Source organism: Oryzias latipes, chromosome 18 (genome assembly GCF_002234675.1).
Source record: "Oryzias latipes chromosome 18, ASM223467v1".
NCBI classification, from domain to species: Eukaryota; Metazoa; Chordata; class Actinopteri; order Beloniformes; family Adrianichthyidae; genus Oryzias; species Oryzias latipes.
Window position 1 is genome coordinate 6,929,498 of NC_019876.2, and position 15,738 is coordinate 6,945,235.

Here is a 15,738-nt window from a genome sequence, read left to right on the forward strand (position 1 = left end):
TTGTCATGGTAGGGAGAACACGTCAATGTAAGGGTGGGGTCTGTTAGAGTTATGTAATTATCATTTGCTTACATGCTATAATCGCCATTCAGTTATTAAGGAAAAAGTCAGAACCCTGACAGGGTCATTTGGACCCCACAAGATAGCACAAGGGTTAAAGGAGCCAGACCACTATTAGAGACAGGCGTGTAAAGTAACAATCACCTGTTGCGCCCGGCGTTGATTGTCGATCAGCGTCAATTAGAGACAGGTCACCATTGGAAGATATTCGGTTCATTGACACCAGAATTTGCTTCAACTCTTTAACACCAAAGCTGTCGTAGGCGACTGCAAAATGACACAGCTCTCTGAACTACCGTAACTCAACGGTTTACGCAATTAACATAATTTTGAAACATTCTGACGCAGAGAGAAGCAAACGCAGCAAAGCAGCTTCCTTCCATATCAGAATCTGCTAATTTATGTCGACTGCGTAAACCCTACTGTAAAGTGTTCCATATCAGGGCAAAGATGCTTTTCCTAGCGTCAGAATCAGTTGGATTTACGTTGATTGCTTAAATGGTTAAAAACAAGAGATGTCGCCAGCGACCCCTCAATAACACAAGACCTTTGAACCACGGTTACTCCTCAACTGTTTAAGCTTTTCGGCAATGTGTAACACTTCAGTAGAGTGACTTTTTGGTTCTTCTATCATCAGACACGGTTGTGTTTTGTTCACATACCTGACCATCGAAACATGTCAGCTATGTGAACAAAACACAACCGTGTCTGATAAATGAAGAACCAAAGAAGTCAGTTATCAATACAGACACCATGAACTTTAAAGAAAATAAAAGTGATACTTTATTTATTCCACAATGGGGAAACTCTTCCCATCCCCTGGGGGGAGCGGTGGGGAGAACGGGGATCGATCTGCGAACCCTTTGGTTGTCGGACGACCTGCTCTACCGCCTGAACTAAACCGCCTTTAGTAGAGTGTTGCAAATTGGTGCTAAGCCTGAGCTGGGTCATCCTACTACAATCCATGTTTCTTATGTAACCAATGGTTCTACAGCCCTTTCAATGATATATCTATAAGTAAGGTTCCTCCAAACACGTGAACCCGAATGAACCTCTGCAGACATTTGGAGTCAGAAAGAGAAGGATGGTACTTCTACAAGAGAGGAGACTGCCTAAACACCATAGAGGAGGTGGTGGTGGGGAGGGGGTGAACACTCAAGAGGAAGAAAGAGGGGGTCCAGTAATGAGGAGTAGGGGGGGCAGAAAGGGGAGTTCAAGGTCGATTTGAGGGGGGTGGAGGATTGTCCTGCCCAAAGACAAAACAGACTTCCTTGGAGCTTGGAGGCTTTTTTCAGCCCTAGGTTTCTGTGTGAGCTGAGTGGGTGGTAGATAAATGGTGGATGGTGGATTCATATTCAAATGGGCTCACTCTGTGGTCTGGTTCTGTCAAATCCAAAAGTTTGGTTGAAATGAGCTGGAATGTGAATGAAGTGGATTCAGGATGTAGTGTGTGGCATTCAAGTGCACAAACAGGACCGCCAAGAGTCTCTTTAAAGACTGGAAAAGCTTTTCGGGTGGTGTCCCATGATGTGACTCCCATCTCCCGCATGCCAGCAGGGACACCCCCCCCCCCCCCCCGAGGAGCACCTCAAGCATGCCCCCCGCCCCTAAAGTTTGCGCCAGGAAAGTGAAATGCCGCGTTCAAGTGAACGCCGTGACCCCTTCAGGGACCCTTTGAAGGGGAAGGAGCGGGGCTCTGCGGTGCGGGGCCGCACTTCACGGTGGAATTCGGGGCAAAGTTGTACAGTGTGTTCGGCAGTGAGCGTGGAGGCGGGGCGGCTCATGTCCGAGACTCCGCTAAAATAAACCTGCATGAGGGAGGAGAGAGCAGGGAGGGAGGCGAGGAGGAAGCAGAGGGGACCGGAGGGAAACACTCCGCTTAACGGAATAAAAAACTGCGCAGTATTTTTTACATTTATTTTTTTGATGAGTCCCGGATCCTTCCTTTGGGTGTTCGTATGTTTCCGGGATTGTTTTAAGGCCAACACAGGGATGAGGTGTCTGCACCTCCACGCAGCTGAGGATGTTCATTTTGTGTTTTTTGGGAGGGGGGCTCTAAAGTGCCTGCGTCATCCACGGCCAACCATGAAGATGGACCGCTTCATCTCATTTTCTGCTCGTGTAAATGGAGGTGAGGACATTCTTCACGGAGAGGAGACTCCATTGAAAACAACAGAAGCGCTTCCCTGCATCAGGATTACCAACGGCAACCAAACTGTGCGGGAAACGGTTGCGGGTTATGTAATTATCACCACTAACTTTACGTCTTTGCGGGTTGGAGCTTAAATGAGAGCTGGGGGTGTCACGCATTTTTCACGGGAGGAAAACGAGTTTACAGGAACTCGCTGATGATGTCGCAATCGGCTCGTGTTGTGCTCACGCGCCGCTATCAAAATCTCCCCGTGGGTGTGTGATGCGCCGCGGCCAACCGTCAAGGTGTTAGGGACGGGGAAGAGGCCTTCTGCACGAAACTGGCTTTAGTGGAAGTTGTGACGCATTTTTTTCTCTCCCTCTTTTTGAAGTGTCATGTGGCGAAATTGTGGCGGGTTCGTTACCGTTTCCAGGAAGAGCGTTTGAATTTTTTTTCCTGTGATTTTTTTTTTTTTTTTTTTCCCTGTCTCCACCCCTTCTTCTTGCTGCACGAGGCGCACTTCTCCATTTTGCCACTAGATGGCGGCCGATGACAACAGATCGCAGTGGCTACTAGTTTGATTTAAAAACATGTTTTTGAAAAATAAAACGTATTTTGCGGTTTAAAAGTACAAATTTACTAGTATTTATTTTTTAAACAACCTTATTTTACAATTTTCAAATACATTTTCTTGGTTTAACGTGAAGATTACGTCATATCCGTTTATCCACGCGCCATACTGTTTTCTAGATCCTTCCGAAGCTTCAGTGGAGTTTGGATTTATTAATATTACTCGATCAGAATGGAATTTTAAAGAGAAGTGGTATTCCATAATTATTCAATCATAACACATTTAAACGCTGGATATAGTTTAGGTTTTGAAAATAAAGTTCACATAAATTGGTTATTGTTTGCCACACTTCAAATTTACTTTCACATTTTTGCCTCATTGGTTGGTTTATTGCTACGTTGGCTCAGTTTTTTGTTGATATAAAGCACATTTTGTATTGATTTCATTACTTAAAATAACTTGAGACGTGAAAAAAACTGTTAACTTGCAAACGCATTTCAGATCTCCATTTTTTTTTATCGTTACAATATAAAAACAATACATTTACAATGTAAAATAAGCCAAACAAACATTAAAAAAATATTTCTTCTACTTTCTTTTTAAACTGTTGCTTTAAAGTTTATTTTACATTCCCTCAGTACTTCCTAACCTTGAAAAGTCTTTGGTACAGGACAACCTAGTGCCCTGGATTTTAAAGTCCCACTCCGATTATCGTTTGATCTCTTTTTAAAGTGTTACCAACGGTTTTCAATAATGACTATGATGTTTTTAGTCAAAATCATAAAACTTGTGTCATTTTCCAGCACATAGTTCCTGCAGAGCGACAGTAGTTCATCAGAAATGTGCCTCTCAGTTGTGGGCGGGACTTTTGGTATGGAGTAAGCCTGCCCTTGCTTCCCGTCATCGTTTACCGCCTCCAGCTAACTTGCAGCCCTTCACATTCCCAACCTATCATTGCCAGTGCAAAAAAAATGGCGAGCAATATTAGAGCCATCCAGTTTAGGAAAACAAAGGTCTAGTCGTTTACAAGTGGATGCGTCACAATGGAGCGGCGCTTGTCGTTGTAGTTTTTATTTCACACCTAGAAGATTATTCAAACTGCATTATTTTCTCTGCCCTTGATTTACATCTATTTGAGTAAATCAATACCCCGAAATGCAATTTTAAGCAATTTTAAATTCTTTTACATATCCCCTATCATAGCAAAATGCCACAAGAACATGTTAAAAACACCAGAAACACCATTTCAATTGAATTGGATCTTTGGCTCAGTTAGGAAATATCCTTATTATTATAAATATCCTTATAATTTTTTTCTTTCCTTAAAACGGCAAATATGACGTCACCTGTAAGTTGGAGTAGAAAATTTGTTCTGATGATGAAACTTGGATAATTATAAGAATTTTATATTTAATCATTCAAATCCTATGCATTGTGGTCTATATTCGCCAATCTTGTGAGCATCGATGATCACTGATTTTTCTTTTGGGAAATTTCTAGGGCACTTGATTCTGGAATCGGAGATTCAGACAGCAGTACAAAATAACAAAGGGACTATAGTGCACTGCGTAGTGAGTAGGGATCAAATTCGAACACAATGGTAGATTCGAACACCCCAAAAAAGGCAGAATGCCTTAACCCTTGTGCTATCTTGTGGGGTCAAAATGACCCCACCCTTACATTGACGTGTTCTTCCTACCATGACAAAGGTGGATAAAGGTGGAAAGATTTCATGTAATCCATGGACACCAGTGAAGATCACAAATCATTGAAGAAAAAAGGTTCAGAGCACTGTCTAGTGGGTCTAGATGACCCAACTCCCAATGTTAAAGTGTCTAGGATAGCACACGGGCTAAATAGTGCACTAAGCAGTGAGGGAATTCAGGGACAACCAGGTTTTTACATCTAACCTGCAACCGTTAGAATTCTCCTGCAGAGGGCGCCATCCTGACAGTTTTAGTGACCCTTCATTGACTGAACTGTGTTTTCTAGATGGATGTCTTTTTCTCACTAAGAATTGTTTTCTGAAACGTTCATGTTTAAAACCGTTTTTTTGTTGCATGCTGCCTTAAGTTGGTGCAGTTTTCTGCTGTTGTCGAATATGTAACTTTGTTTCTGGCTGCAGGGTGAGGAGCATGGCTCGGTGGTGCGCCGTGTCTGAACATCCGCCATGGCCTGACTGAGGTCAGAGCAAGCAGACGGGTGAAGCCGGTAAGTCGAGTTCAGCCCTTCAGCTCTGTTTGTGACACTAACATTTAAAGTAAAAGAAAAACTGTTTACAAGGGAAGGTTCTGAGTCTGGACATGTTTTGCTCCTGCAGGAAATTCACCTGCATTGGTCTGCAAGCTTCCACCAGTGCAGGTACGAACTCCTCTGACCCTTTAGGTCCTCTGCGGTTACGAACCCATGACTGCTGGTGTATGGAATTTATGGGAACAAACAGTTGGGTTAAAAAGCATTGTTCAATTCCTGGATTAGAGCTGTACAGAACTGTGACATCACACACCCAGATTAGTGGAAACATTGTCAAGCTCCGCCCACAACCTGTACATTATTGTATAGTTACTTTACCTCAAAGGCAGATGTTAAACCTCATCTTTGAATGAAGTCCACCCTGCAGACAATTGAAGTGGAGATTTTTAATGGCCCCGCCCCCAAAATCAGCTGTGAGTTTTTATAGAAAAGGACAGTATGTGTTCTTTAAGACAATCCACCAAAGTTTTTCTTTATTAACTCTTTTTTTCTTAATTACTGCTTTGCAGTCATTCTTTGTGTGATCTTTATTTATCATGAGTTAGACCACAGTGTTTGAGTCACAAATCATCAAAATCATATTTTTGTGCTCCAGACAAGTCTTTAATTTTTAAAAAGTGTGCCTCACTCATTGACTGTACATAAGAACTGGACTGAGTGACCCCCCCTCCCCCCTGGCGTTACAAACAGGAAGTACCTGCTGGCTCCAAGAAGCCAAAATCCCATCGACTTATATAAAGAAATAAAAAGCAATTCAGTCTGTAAGAATTTTTTTTTTTGCATGATGAAAATGTTTCGTGGTGCAAGTTATTTAAGTATGTACTGACCAATCAGATGCCTCTATTAAAGTAGGCGGTGCCTGCTGGCCCCCTACGGCCAACGTTCAAAACAGTTGACTGACAGATTTCGTGTTGCCGGCTTTCAAGTGGTAGGTGTGTGGACTTCCAAGAAGCTCACTCCTGATTGGTGAGAGTGGTTACCGTTGAAATGCTGACTCAGATCAATTCGGAGAAATCACTACTTAGTGACATCGATTGGCTCCAACATGGCAGTGAAAAACTGGCAACTGAATCGACTTCATGTGGTTGGAACCGGAAGTAAACTGTTGTCTATGGGTGGCGTCACGCTCACTCAGTCCAGTTCTTATACAGTCAATAGGCTGAGGCCACTGACTGGCTGAGACCTGCTGGGGTTTACAGACTCCCGCCCAAACACCCCCTCCTCTACGCTCACACACTTCTCACTTACTATTGAGATCCGGCGCTCGGGGAAAAAGACACCTCTCTGCTGTCTCTGAGGACGGCGCTCTATCTCACACACCTGGGGTTTGGATACCAGCCAGCTCCGCTTTACTACACGCACTTACAGCTGGCCACGCATCCCACCAATTACACGCATGAGTGCACATGAACATATACAGGTAAACCCGCTTGGAGAAAAGCTACCACTACGATTGTGGCAGACAACGCAGACAAGAACGGTACGACTCTTTTCCACTGCTTTCCCACAATCAGGTCACAGTTGTTTGTTGCATCAGTGTTGCTCCATAAAGACACCGCGATGAAACGCTCACAAAGGAGGGCAAACCAAGTGTCACCTAATTTGGCTTTTTTTCACGTTTTGTCAAAGAAAAACTGATTTTAATCTACAACTTACTTTAGGTTTTTATTTTTTGAACACAACACAATGATGACACAGTTTTTGTCTGTAATAAGTACATGGAATTTGTTCCAATAATAGCCTCTGGGTTTATTCAAAACATTAGTCGGACGGCCTGGCCGTTGTTATTCACCTCACAGACAAAATAAGGGAACAGGCTTTTTATTTTAGGCTGTGAAATAGGGTATGGTACTGTATTTACGGAAAATTTGGAAAACAAAATCATAGGAACACTTCAGTACATTAACACTATCTCTATATATAAATGTACTAGGGGGGTACAAAAAAATCAATTATATCGCGATATTTCACTTGGTAATACTTTGGTTTAAATGCTGTCAAGGCGATTTTTATTTTATTATCTGACTGTCCTTCAGCGTCTGACTCTTGTTTTTCACTAAACCCCCAAACTGCTATGTGGCAACACCACAACACTGAGCCTCAATGAGCAGCTTTACACCACAATAAAACAACCACAAGGTCTCACCAGAACCAGCTCTGGTTAAACATTCAGTCAGCCTTTCGGTTTTTGTTGCTATGAGACCAGCACTAGCTACAGAACTCGTTGGTTAAGGCATATTCATTCTATAGTTCTTTTCTTATACTAAAAAAAAATGTGTTGGTTACATTGGACAAGGTTGACTGTTTTCTTTTAAGAACAAATATATCCTAATTTACCAAAAGAAAAGCACTATAAACTATGCTTTGGTAAAAGGAACCTGTATACGAGATACAGTTGCAGTGCTTAACGTTGTGACCATTAAATAAAATGAATTTTACCGTTGTATTATAGCGACAGGTGTTATTCATATTTAGGTAGAGTTCTCTTTCAGTCATACTCTTAAATATTAAATGTAGATAGATTGACATACGATATCATCGGTGTATAGTTTTATGGCATGAAAAACGGGTACAGTAGACCAGTGTTTTTCAACCAGTGTGCCGCGGCACACTAGTGTGCCGTGGGAAATTGCCCTCATTAACTGATCTTAAAATATTTCCCATCTCCAGGATTTCAGCTCTCTGTTCATCCAAACAGGCCCTGATAAAACACTGAGTAGTTAGGAATATAAAAGATCGTAAAATACTTTTTCTTTGCGTTTATTTTATTTTATTATAGACATTTTGATAAGAATGACGTACCGCGATTCAGCTGCAGCTCCGGCTGTATTTTGGAAAGGTCCCGCCCCTTTAACTGTCTCCACCAATCATTCTTGGGGAGCTTAATCACATGTAATCAGTCTGACCAATCAGAAGTGGTTAAAGTCTTAACTTCCTTGTCCCGATTTAGCTCGTAAAATCGCTCAATTCTAACAAAAATACCAGCTAAAGCTCGTATTTATCGGTGTAGCTTTCCACAGAATCCGGTATCAGACCGTGGAACAAGTGAACAAAACAATGAAGCTCCGAAAAGCGATCTCCGCCGGCCGTTTTATGCACTACATCTCCCATAATGCATTGGGTTGTGAGAGTGACAGCGCACAAGGAGATCTGTTGTTAAACGTCTTGAAACCAACGAACACACATCAAACTGTTTTTACATCTTCTAACTTAACTTTTATTGCATCTTTTAGAAAAAAACAGCTGCAGTTTCCAGCTTTTTCTGTAACAATTATCTCAAAAATGCATGTGAGATTCTGGAGGGGCTGTAGATCAATACAGACTATGAGTTTCTCTGTTTCTTTTTTTTTTTTTTTTTTGGATCCTGGTGTGCCGCGGGATTTTTTTTAAGGTTAAAGTGTGCCGTGGCTCAGAAAAGGTTGAAAAACACTGCAGTAGACTACTACAGAACCGTCTTCCCATGATGCCACCAGCACTGACCTGCACACGGCTGAATTTGCACTAAAGCGCTCAAAAACCCAACCAGTGCTTTGCAGAGCATCCGAAAATGCAATGAGCTCCAAAGTCACTCATTTGTATGAACGGAAATTATGGGATATGGATATATATATGGATATACTAGAGTACAGTACTATAGACCTTCCAAGAGGAGCTCCTGCGTTTATGTAAAAAAAAAAAGGAGAGTTTTTGACCCAAAGGTGGCCCCAAAACAATCTTTTTGTAAAGCACGGTGATGGGAGAGTGATAATTTGGCTGTTTTGGCTACAACATGGTTGAATCAGCGTAGAAAGACTGAATCTAATATAATAGAGCAGCTGAAACCCAGACCTCAGTCGGACAATAAGAGGATTATAAAATATTCCTAAAAACTTTCTTCATCTCAAGAAAAATCCCACAAATGTTGCTTTTAGGGGATTTTAACCCCTTGGATCCACTTTCAGGGTCCCTTATGTGTTTTAGTGCCTCAAACATAAAGCCTAAACCCCGATTATGTTTGCAAACTTAACTTTGAGGACCCTGCGGCACCTTTGACACCGTGCTTTTGGCTCTGGCTGGTTTCAAGTCAACCAGTTCCATATGCAGCACCTGGGATCAGTTTGCTGGGACGGTTTATTTGGACAGGCATCCAGCCCCGTCTGAGAGTGACATGTGTTTGAATGCTGGTCTGCGGAGCATCAAGGGTGTAAGGTGTGCGGCACATTCCTGCACGGGGCAATGTTCGCTCGTTCCGTTGGGGGCCGCCGCTCCGCCGCGTCTTTCTCCGAGCGCATCGTCTTCCTCCGAGGCGCTGCCGGCCATGTGCCGGCCACATGTGCCACACACCACGCAGAGGAAGGGAGGCGTTGTCCCAGAGTCTGAACGAAGCCTGGAGTTTGGTACATTTCCGGATATTTCTTGGAGCTTTTTCAGTCCGTTGATGCTGCCTGTTCGGTTCAGGGGGGAGGGCTCAGGAAGAGAGGTGGTGTGAGCTGAGTCAGGACGCCTGGGGCAGGACGGCAGGAAGCTGTGGGTGAAGAGAAGGACAGGAAGGAGAGGCCCTCCTCCTCCTCCTCCTCCTGCTCTTTTGTCATCATCTGTGGTGTCATTCAAGGAGGAGCAGCGTAGGGAGGAAAGAAGAGGTGGAGCTGACATCATCCACTTCCTGGAGGGCGTTTTTCTCCATCTTTGAGATTCGAAAATGCAATGCCAGTGAAAAGCTGGAGGATAAGACGAATGGAAAAGGATCAATCCCCATGAAGAAGTGATATAACGTGGAGACGTGCAGACGAAGCTCTCCTGCCTGTCTCCTCTTATATAACCTCCACTGTAGCAGGGGCCGTTGGGTTTGAGCGCTCTCATGGGAGGTGTTTAAAAGGCAGAGATGTCCGTCTGTTCGTCTCACCTAATGAATTTTAGAAAGGCCTTTTTTAAAATATTCTGATGTTAGACCTTAAAGACCCACTCTATTTCTGGTGTTTTTAACATGTTCTTGTTGCATTTATGGACACACAGGAAGAAAATTGAAACGTAAAATTGCGTTTTTTGAGTATTTCTTTATTCAAATCATTGTGAATAGGGAGCAGACGAAAAAAATGCTATTTGAAAAAGGAGCTTTTTTGTTACGTAAAAAATATTTGACACTCTCGCAGACGACTAAATGCAGGTATGAAAACTGTACGGCTGGATAGCTCGCCATTTTTTTTTGTTAGGTTGAAGGGGGCTGCAGGATGGCAGGAGTGCATGTAAACAGAGAGCTCTCAGTATCAGGGAGGGAAGGAGGGGGCGTGGTCACTCTGCACCAACAATCCCACCCACAATTTTAGAGAGGAATTTCCAATGAGCTACTGCCGCTCTGCAGAAGCTACGTCTTTGAAAACAACACAGGTATTTGGTGATTTTAGCTAAAAAAACCAGCATCATCATCATAAAAGACCCTTTTGCAATAGATCAAAAGACATCCGGAGTGGGATTTTTAACATACTTTCAATGGACTTTGATGAAAATAGAAAAGTGGTTCTGCACCGATATGCTATGGTGGTAAAGCTGCTGGTGCAAAGGTCAGAATGAGCTGCTTTTCGTTGAGCGCGTAAACACGTCACCACTGTAAAGCGCTACATATCGGCGGTTAGCTCCTTTCCTCCGCTTCAGAATCTTTACGTTAATTGATTTACATCAGGGGTGTCCAGATTTAGTGTGAGGGCCAACCATTAGGCCAGCATTTATTTACATGAAATCCAAATGACCAATATTATTATTAAAATTATTATTATAAATTTTTATTTTTTTACAATGACACACTTTTCAGTTCTTCACATAGATAAGAAGGAAAAAAAATTCAAACTGGGATTAAATGAAATGTTTCTTACACAACTATTCGTTATAAAATGCTGACTGTAAGCCCCAAAATGAACAGGAAAATAACCCAAATTGTTAGCTTATTTCGATCAGATAAGGAATAAATCAATTCTTCTCGTTTGGCACTTAAGGTCAAGTATTTCCATTTTATTGCCACAGGTTTGCAATGGCTACAAAATGTAATTTAGCCAATCAAGAAGTCATAGCTCTTGTGGGGTCACATATTTATTTACAGATTTTATGACAGTAGCCCTTGGGCCGGTGGAAATTTGAATGTGGCCCGCGGGCCGGACTTTGGACATGCCCGCTTTACACACTTGAAGAGTTACGGTGGTTCAAAGAACGCCAACACTGGAGCTAAAACTCCAATGATCAGGGGTCAACTAGATGCCGAACACCAGAGTTCAGCTGAGATTTGCCACCCGCCACACACAGAGGAATTGTGAACCGAGCGACCCCAGACCCCAAAAACCGGTTTGCAGACATTTCTGCTGTCTGTTGATCCATGTTTTGTCCTTTCATAGTCTGGATTCAGGCTTTCATTCTGGGCGGAGATCTGTTTGAAAGAAAACAAATGAAACTTGTCGATGTTTGCAGGTTAGCATGCAAAAAAAATGTTAATGTTGGGTAAATCACACTTAAGTCTTATACATGAAGCAAAAAATGTCTGATAACCCAGCAACAAACCTCTTCATGCATCCCAAACCCATTAAGATTTGAACAGACGACCATCTCTGTGCATTACGCTTTCTGTGCATTTATTGTGGTAGGGAAGTGTTGCTATGGGAACCCGCAAGATGTTTCCATGAATGCGTCTTGAAGCCCGGCCTTGGGTTTATATTTATCCGTAATAAAAGAAAATTGGAAGCTGGGGGAAAAAAAATCTTTTTCTGCATCATGCCATTGAATTATATGGTTAAAGAGAATTGTGGGAATTGGTAAATTACAAGAGATTCAGCTAAAGAGACGTTTTGTTTCAGCTGCTGGAAACCAAGTCGAGGAATTAAGGACAGAAGGCGTACATTTGTTTGAGGAAAAAGTCTAAATTCTATCAATTCCCCAAATCCTCCACACCCTCCCATATCAAACTTGACCCCCCCCCCCCCCCTTTAAATAAAAAAACAAATCACTGCTGCTATAATATAAGCTGCCCTGTGTTAAGTTCTCTCAACCCCTCCACCACTCCCAGTCCCTCTCCTGCAGCTCCTGTTCTGGCTTTCTGCCTCTCAGGTTTCTCCCCAGCCCCCCACACCCTCCGGGGCCCTCCCTCTTTGACCCCTTGTTACCCCACATCACCCTCTCCCCAGGGCAAGCCGGCAGCTCCCAGTCCTTTGTGTTTTCCTTCCCTCCCTCCCTCTTCTGCCTCCTCTCTGCCTTTGTGTGAGAGGCCAGCAGAAGGGAGAGGAGAAGCATTTCCACCAGGAGAAAGACAGAAGCCAGGACACAAAATGATCCAGGAGATCAGGCGTGAAACCCGAGCTGGAAGCCTTTTTATTTTACGTGATGTGTCACCGAAATAGAAAGCTCACCTTCACTCTAGAGAAATGGCTTTCCTGTAAATCCGATCAGTAATAATGGTGGAACATTAGAAACATCAAAATGATCAGTTCCATCAGAAAACTGGGGCTTAATAATTTATCGACGATGACAAACATACAAAAAAAACATGAAATAGCTTTATTGTACGAGCTTTTCAATACTATTCCTTATACTTTATTTCTAATCACGAACAGAACACGCTTTTCCTTTCTGTTCATACTATCTTTTCATTTTTTGCTGTAGCTGAAGCTGATGTATCATGCTAACACTTACTAACTTTCAAAATATCCCAAAAATCTGTGAAGCAAATAAAATCTTTTGCTAAGCATAAGGGTTATTAAGTAAAAAGTACCAACGTCATGTTTACGGTTTTTGCAGTGTAGGAATTCACGCTGAAATATAGCTAATATCGTGTTTAAGCTACATCTGCTAATATGCGTTAGGTAATTGTGAATTGGCTCCAAACTGTCTGAATCCAAATTGCTTCCTTACACCTTCGGCTTTTCCCCTTTACATTTATCCCTCCAGACGGAGAGATATGGAAAAACTATTGTCTTCAAAATTCAGCCGTTACAACCGCTCGATGATGTTCTCAACAGTCACCAGTCATCTATGTTGGCGCGGAGCTGCCTGCGCTCAGAAAATACACAACATCAGTTTTATAACCTTGAAAAGTCATGCAAAAAACTCAACACTTACATTTAAATGTAAACGTCTGTGCTTCAGAGAAAACCCATGTCGAGACGTGTGTTTCTCCGTCGATCAACCTACGCCAGCCTAAATCGCTACGGCTAATAAAAAAAAAATAAAAAACCTTTGTGCAGCTTCAAATGCCCCTACAATTGGAGCAAGGGGTGAAGACAGAGGGGTAGAAAAGCCATTTTAATTTGGCCCAAATATTCAAATTTTATGTAACAATGCGTTCAAATGTCAAGATGTCCCCTTGTTTTGTGTTTTTGAAGCTGCCCCTAGTGGTATAACCATGTTTTCAACACTATAATTTGTTGATCCCTATTTTAAGACAGAATGTATTAATCTAAAAAAAATAAACAATTAATTTAATCTAATCATGAAAAATCCAGTGTTGCGTCTGGATTATTGCATACTCTTGAGTTTTAAGTTGTGTACGTGCGGATGTTATAGCGTGCACGACTTACAAACTCAAACAAGACGTCCAAATGCATTCAGACCTAATGACATGGCTCTTGGCATGGGTCGTTGAGTTCAGACAGAGGAAGTGGGCCATTATGTTGCTGAGCAGGCTTTAGCGTTTGTTTGTGTTAGCCGCGCAAGATGACCAGACACCTGAGGCATTATTCACCTACTGACCTACCCAAGAGTCTGACAGAGATGCTGGCAGATAAACACCACAATCCAATGGCTGCAAAGATTGACGTGTGGCGCTGATGGGAAAATGTGTACGGAGACCAAGACCTGTGTGTGTGAATGTTAAGATGAAAGTGTTAATAAGGTTGTCTCAGGGTGTGTACATGAAATATGCATGGACTGTCCAAAGACCAGAAGCGCTTCACATGCATTTTTAAAACCCCAGCTACAAAGAAAAAGGTGTCTCACTCTTTGTGGATAGGCTGTGTGCTATGTTCATGGGTGTGTGCGTTAAATCCACTGGCTAAGCGTGCACGGTCAGATGGCGTTTTATTCCTGGAAAGCCAGTTGCTGCTCCTGTTATCACAGCTAACTCGATTAAAGGAGCTTCTGCTGTCGAGCAGTCTGCTCTGAGCCGCGCTCTGAGCGCCCTGAACTCACACAGCCTTGTTTCAGACTGACTTCAATTAGCTAAAATAATCTCCGATCACGGCAGCGTCATAACCGATCCACAAATTACAACAACTTCCATCAGTTTTATAGAGTATAAAGATGCTTCTTGAAGATATACGTTTCTCGTCAACAGACTCTACTTACCTCTGGTCTGAACGTAGACCTACGCTTATGACAAAGGTTATCTGTTTTTCAAAATAATGGCACTGATTGAATTCTTAAACCTTGTTTCCACTGAGTGGTCCAGTATGGTTCTAGTCTGGTATTTTGAGCGTTTCCACTATGAAATGGATCCATTAAACCGGACCGACATGTATCATTTTTGATAGAAAAATGGAATGCACCGGTTATTGTCGAAACCCGTTGTTTGGCTCAGTATGACAAAAGAAAGTGTCAAGAAAGCGTCTGTATTCCTCTTTGCCGTCCGAAATCTTCTCACAATGAAAAAAATGAGCTGCTGGACGACCTCCATTGTTGTTTTTAGCTTCACCCCGCGTTGTGACGGACCAATTTTGAGTGAAAACTCTTTTTTGAATTGCCGTGGACCATTTTGAACTGTATTGGGCTGGACGTGATCCAACTGTACTGTAACGTTCAATGGAAACACGGCTTTAGATCAGGTATGTAGGCTAGTAGGTCAAAGACCCAGACACACCATCAGTCACGGTTGTTGAAGATCTAAGCATTGTTTTGAAAATGTTCAATTAGCATGGTCACAGAAAGCAATGTGGCATCCCAACCACACCGATACCAATTTCTGAGGCATTGATCTCTTTAACACCTGGGATGTCGCTGGAGACACATAAATACCACACGCTCTATGACATACCTTAACTCTTTGACCATTCACGCGATTGTGAATCAGCTGACTTTGATTTGGAAAAAAGCCGCTTTTCACATCTGCTTTGAACCAATATGCAGCTTTTTACAGCAACATCATCGGCTAATTTATGTTGATTGCATAACTGTTACACCTCTGAAACAGGAAAGCAAAAATCATACCTGATTTATGTGTGCTCCTCATGCAGGTGTTTATTGAAATTCTGATTTTAATAATTCTTTAACAACCACTTATTACTGTTTCTAACTTGACTTTCGTTAAGAAGTTACAGTCATAAGTAATATCAACCTAAAAGCTCAACAATCTTATTGGGGCACACCCACGTGAAGAAATGTGTTACTCCTCTACGCCATAGAGCGACACGGATCACTCAACCGGTGGAGGGATGGCCAGCCCTAAGCCGCTACATCTCCTTAACAAAACCCTTTCGGACACCACTACAGCTTCAAATGCCCCTACAATTGGAGCAATAGGGAGTAGGGGTGTGATGATAACCACATCACCGCACTTTTATTTATTTCTTTATTATATTATTTATAAGTTCTGCATATGGTGCGTAATTGGAACTATAATAAACACATTAAACGCATTCATCTTTGCTGATAATTTACTTTTTCTGGCCAAAGTCTCTTCTGGATGATCCTAGTAATTACCAACAGCCAGAACACAGTTGTTTGAAAAACTAACAAGATGGGAGATCTGATGAAAAAGGGCTCAAGATCTTCGTTT

At 42.3% G+C, this 15,738-nt stretch overlaps 1 protein-coding gene across 1 annotated transcript in view; it reads left to right on the top strand.

Annotated features, from left to right (window-relative positions):
* The first annotated feature begins 1,896 nt into the window (after positions 1-1,896).
* Positions 1,897-15,738, top strand: part of LOC101160692 (lysine-specific demethylase 6B) — a 109,896-nt gene continuing 96,054 nt past the window's right edge. Inside the window, exons 1-3 of the mRNA XM_011487316.3 lie at positions 1,897-2,191; positions 4,888-4,973; positions 5,083-5,123. The gene's annotated coding sequence lies outside the window, so the exon portion shown is untranslated. The remainder of the gene's footprint in view (positions 2,192-4,887; positions 4,974-5,082; positions 5,124-15,738) is intronic.